The sequence below is a fragment of the Neofelis nebulosa genome, chromosome 10 (genome assembly GCF_028018385.1).
Source record: "Neofelis nebulosa isolate mNeoNeb1 chromosome 10, mNeoNeb1.pri, whole genome shotgun sequence".
In the NCBI taxonomy this organism is placed as follows: Eukaryota; Metazoa; Chordata; class Mammalia; order Carnivora; family Felidae; genus Neofelis; species Neofelis nebulosa.
The window spans coordinates 37321285-37327223 of NC_080791.1; positions in this window are offsets into that span (position 1 = coordinate 37321285).

The following is a 5939-nucleotide window of genomic DNA, read 5'->3' on the forward strand; positions in this document are numbered from 1 at the left end:
GTCACTTTTGCTTTTAATTCCCTTGCCTTTGGGGATGTGTCGAGTAAGAGATTGCTACGGCTGAGGTCAGAGAGGTCTTTTCCTGCTTTCTCCTCTAAGGTTTTGATGGTTTCCTGTCTCACATTCAGGTCCTTTATCCATTTTGAGTTTATTTTTGTGAATGGTGTGAAAAATTGGTCTAGTTTCAACCTTCTGCATGTTGCTGTCCAGTTCTCCCAGCACCATTTGTTAAAGAGACTGTCTTTTTTCCATTGGATGTTCTTTTCTGCTTTGCCAAAGATGAGTTGGCCATACGTTTGTGGGTCTAGTTCTGGGGTTTCTATTCTATTCCATTGGTCTCTGTGTCTGTTTTTGTGCCAATACCATGCTGTCCTGATGATTACAGCTTTGTAGTAGAGGCTAAAGTCTGGGATTGTGATGCCTCCTGCTTTGGTCTTCTTCTTCAAAATTACTTTGGCTATTCGGGGCCTTTTGTGGTTCCATATGAATTTTAGGATTGCTTGTTCGAGCTTCGAGAAGAGTGCTGGTGCAATTTTGATTGCATTGAATGTGTAGATAGCTTTGGGTAGTATTGACATTTTAACAATATTTATTCTTCCAATCCATGAGCAGGGAATGTCTTTCCATTTCTTTAAATCTTCTTCAATTACCTTCATAAGCTTTCTATAGTTTTCAGCATACAGATCTTTTACATCTTTGGTTAGATTTATTCCTAGGTATTTTATGCTTCTTGGTGCAATTGTGAATGGGATCAGTTTCTTTATTTGTCTTTCTGTTGCTTCATTGTTAGTGTATAAGAATGCAACTGATTTCTGTACATTGACTTTGTATCCTGCAACTTTGCTGAATTCATGTATCAGTTCTAGCAGACTTTTGGTGGAGTCTATCGGATTTTCCATGTATAATATCATGTCATCTGCAAAAAGTGAAAGCTTGACTTCATCTTTGCCAATTTGGATGCCTTTGATTTCCTTTTGTTGTCTGATTGCTGATGCTAGAACTTCCAGCACTATGTTAAACAACAGCGGTGAGAGTGGGCATCCCTGTCGTGTTCCTGATCTCAGGGAAAAAGCTCTCAGTTTTTCCCCATTGAGGATGATGTTAGCTGTGGGCTTTTCATAAATGGCTTTTATGGCGTTTAAGTATGTTCCTTCTATCCCGACTTTCTCAAGGGTTTTTATTAAGAAAGGGTGCTGAATTTTGTCAAATGCTTTTTCTGCATCGATTGACAGGATCATATGGTTCTTCCCTTTTTTGTTATTAATGTGATGTATCACATTGATTGATTTGCAAATGTTGAACCAGCCCTGCATCCCAGGAATGAATCCCACTTGATCATGGTGAATAATTCTTTTTACATGCCGTTGAATTCGATTTGCTAGTATCTTATTGAGAATTTTTGCATCCATATTCATCAGGGATATTGGCCTATAGTTCTCTTTTTTTACTGGGTCTCTGTCTGGTTTAGGAATCAAAGTAATACTGGCTTCATAGAATGAGTCTGGAAGTTTTCCTTCCCTTTCTATTTCTTGGAATAGCTTGAGAAGGATAGGTATTATCTCTGCTTTAAATGTCTGGTAGAACTCCCCTGGGAAGCCATCTGGTCTTGGACTCTTATTTGTTGGGAGATTTTTGATAACCGATTCAATTTCTTCGCTGGTTATGGGTCTGTTCAAGCTTTCTATTTCCTCCTGATTGAGTTTTGGAAGAGTGTGGGTGTTTAGGAATTTGTCCATTTCTTCCAGGTTGTCCAATTTGTTGGCATATAATTTTTCATAGTATTCCCTGATAATTGTTTGTATCTCTGAGGGATGGGTTGTAATAATTCCATTTTCATTCATGATTTTATCTATTTGGGTCATCTCCCTTTTCTTTTTGAGAAGCCTGGCTAGAGGTTTGTCAATTTTGTTTATTTTTTCAAAAACCAACTCTTGGTTTCATTGATCTGCTCTACAGTTTTTTTAGATTCTACGTTGTTTATTTCTGCTCTGATCTATTATTTCTCTTCTTCTGCTGGGTTTAGGGCGTTTTTCTGTTTTGCGTCTATTTCCTTTAGGTGTGCTGTTAGATTTTGTATTTGGGATTTTTCTTGTTTCTTGAGATAGGCCTGGATTGCAATGTATTTTTCTCTCAGGACTGCCTTCGCTGCATCCCAAAGCGTTTGGATTGTTGTATTTTCATTTTCGTTTGTTTCCATATATTTTTTAATTTCTTCTCTAATTGCCTGGTTGACCCACTCCTTCGTTAGTAGGGTGTTCTTTAACCTCCATGCTTTTGGAGGTTTTCCAGACTTTTTCCTGTGGTTGATTTCAAGCTTCATAGCATTGTGGTCTGAAAGTATGCATGGTATAATTTCAATTCTTGTATACTTATGAAGGGCTGTTTTGTGACCCAGTGTATGATCTATCTTGGAGAATGTTCCATGTGCACTCGAGAAGAAAGTATATTCTGTTGCTTTGGGATGCAGAGTTCTAAATAGATCTGTCAAGTCCATCTGATCCAATGTATCATTCAGGGCCCTTGTTTCTTTATTGACCGTGTGTCTAGATGATCTATCCATTTCTGTAAGTGGGGTGTTAAAGTCCCCTGCAATTACCGCATTCTTATCAATAAGGTTGCTTGTGTTTGTGATTAATTGTTTTATATATTTGGGGGCTTCCGTATTCGGTGTGTAGACATTTGTAATTGTTAGCTCTTCCTGATAGATAGACCCTGTAATTATCATATAACGCCCTTCTTCATCTCTTGTTACAGCCTTTAATTTAAAGTCTAGTTTGTCTGATATAAGTATGGCTACTCCAGCTTTCTTTTGGCTTCCAGTAGCATGATAAATAGTTCTCCATCCCCTCACTTTCAATCTGAAGGTGTCCTCAGGTCTAAAATGAGTCTCTTGTAGACAGCAAATAGATGGGTCTTGTTTTTTTATCCATTCTGATACCCTATGTCTTTTGCTTGGAGCATTTAGTCCATTTACGTTCAGTGTTATTATCGAAAGATATGGGTTTAGAGTCATTGTGATGTCTGTAGGTTTCATGCTCGTAGCGATGTCTCTGGTACTTTGTCTCACAGGATCCCCCTTAGGATCTCTTGTAGGGCTGGTTTAGTGGTGATGAATTCCTTCAGTTTTTGTTTGTTGGGAGGACCTTTATCTCTCCTTCTATTCTAAATGACAGCCTTGCTGGATAAGGGATTCCCGGCTGCATTTTTTTTTCTGTTCATCACATTGAAGACCTCCTGCCATTCCTTTCTGGCCTGCCAAGTTTCAGTAGAGAGATAGGTCACGAGTCTTATAGGTCTCCCTTTATATGTTAGAGCGTGTTTATCCCTTGCTGCTTTCAGAATTTTCTCTTTATCCTTGTATTTTGCCAGTTTCACTATGATATGTTGTGCAGAAGATCTATTCAAGTTACGTCTGAAGGGAGTTCTCTGTGGCTCTTGGATTTCAATGCCTTTTTCCTTACCCAGATCAGGGAAGTTCTCAGCTATGATTTCTTCAAGTACACCTTCAGCAGTTTTCCCTCTCTCTTCCTCCTCTGGAATACCAATTATGCGTAGATTATTTCTCTTTAGTCCATCATTTAGTTCTCTCATTTTCCCCTCATACTCCTGGATTTTTTTTTGTCTCTCTTTTTCTCAGCTTCCTCTTTTTCCATAATTTTATCTTCTAATTCACCTATTCTCTCCTCTGCTTCTTCAATCTGAGCCGTGGTTGTTTCCATTTTATTTTGCAGCTCGTTTATAGCATTTTTTAGTTCCTCCGGACTGTTCCTCAGTCCCTTGATCTCTGTAGCAATAGATTCTCTGCTGTCCTCTATACTGTTTTCAAGCCCAACAATTAATTTTATGACTATTATTCTAAATTCACTTTCTGTTATATTGTTTAAATCCTTTTTGATCAGTTCGTTAGCTGTTGTTATTTCCTGGAGATTCTTTTGAGGAGAATTCTTCTGTTTGATCATTTTGGATAGTCCCTGGAGTGGTGCAGAACTTTTGGGCACATCCCCTGTACTGTCTCGAATCCCTTGCGTTGGTGGATGGGGCTGCAGTCAGACTTGATGTCTGCCCCCAGCCCACCAATGGGGCCACAGTCAGACTGGTGTGTGCCTTCTCGTCCCCTCTCCTAGGGGCGGGATTCACTGTGGGGTGGCGTGGCCCGTCTGGGCTACTTGCACACTGCCAGGCTTGTGGTGCTGGGGATCTGGCTTATTAGCTGGGGTGGATCGGCAAGGTGTACAGGGGTGGGAGGGGCAGGCTCAGCTCACTTTCCCTTCAGTAATCCACTTCGGGAGGGGCCCTGTGGCACAGGGAGGGAGTCAGACCCGCCGCTGGAGGGATGGATCCGCAGAAGCACAGCATTGGGTGTTTGTGTGGTGCAAGCAAGTTCCCTGGCAGGAACTGGTTCCCTTTGGGATTTTGGCTGGGGCGTGGGCGAGGGAGATGGCGCTGGCGAGCGCCTTTGTTCCCGACAAGCTGCACTCTGTCATCCGGGGCTCAACAACTCTCCCTCCCGTTGTCCTCCAGCCCTCCCGTTCTCCAAGCAGAGCTGTTAGCTCATATCCTTCCAGATGTCAAGTCCCTCTTGCTGTTGGAACACACTCCGTCCAGCCCCTCCGTTTTTGCCAGCCAGACTCGGGGGCTCTGCTTGGCCAGGGGGCCGCCCCTCCGCCCCAGCTCCCTCCCGCCAGTCCGTGGAGCGCGCACCGCCTCTCCACCCTTCCTACCCTCTTCCGTGGGCCTCTCGTCTGCTCTTGGCTCCAGAGACTCCCTTCTGCTAGCCTTCTGGCGGTTTTCTGTGCTATTTAGGCAAGTGCAGGTGGAATCTAAGTGATCAGCAGGATGCAATGAGCCCAGCGTCCTCCTAAGCCACCATCTTCTCTCCTTTTTTCCTTGCACAAAAATTTAGCAGCTTTCACAATCATTGATATTTACATTTCTCTCTTTTAGTAGTAAATTTACACTTATACTCCCAAGTGACTCATGAGAATCTCAACAGAGAAAGCATTTAAGGAGATTGTTTTCATGTCACGCACACTTATAGTTGAAAGTAAAATTTTTAGATAACGATATAAACCAAATTAAATTCTTTGTTCAGTCAGTCATATGGTTATGCTGGTGAGATAAGATGGTAACTTCCATGAGCATATCAATATGCCAGAAATTACTTTAAAATGAGCATTTAGCTCTCTGGCCTTCCTAAGAGCAAGTGCACCAACAAAGAAGACCTCCATGGAGAGTTGGCTGGGGCTAGGCTGTGGAAGGCCTGACATATCACCCCAGGAACCTGCCTTAAGTATTGTGTGAGTGGGTAAATTGGATGACCTTTAAATACCTCCCACTTTGAGTGTTTATAGCTCTATGATTCTAAGATTATTTCTCTCTGGGATCATTATTCAGAAGAGAAAGATGTTATATGAGTCCCAGCAAAATTTTACTAAGCACTTAAGGAAACCATCTATCAGGCATTGCCTCTCCAAACCATAGAATAGTCTCCAAAGTATTTGAAAGTGAAAAGTTATGACTCAGTACCCAAGAAATACGGGTAGAAGGATAAATAAGAAAGTCAATTAGCTTATAATAATTTTTGTGGGTGGTTTTGTCCTATGTATTTGAGCCATGCACATCTTAAAGTAATCAGTCAGTGTATAACAAAGTAGATTGTTCCCACACTGTTCAATTATCAGCCATCCTGGGCTTGACTTCTGCCCTCCGGATCCTGCAGCTCCCATAAACTCAAGACACACTTGAATACAAAAGCCAGTATTGATCCCAGGAGCCCTGAGACCCAGTTGTACTACATGGAACATCACAAAGCAGCCCTGGACTAGAAGCCAGATGAACTATATTTTACTCCTTTGTTTTTTTTAATTTTTTTAATGTTTATTTATTTTTGAGAGAATGTGAGAGAGAGAGAGAGAGAGAGAGAGAGCATGAGCAGAGGA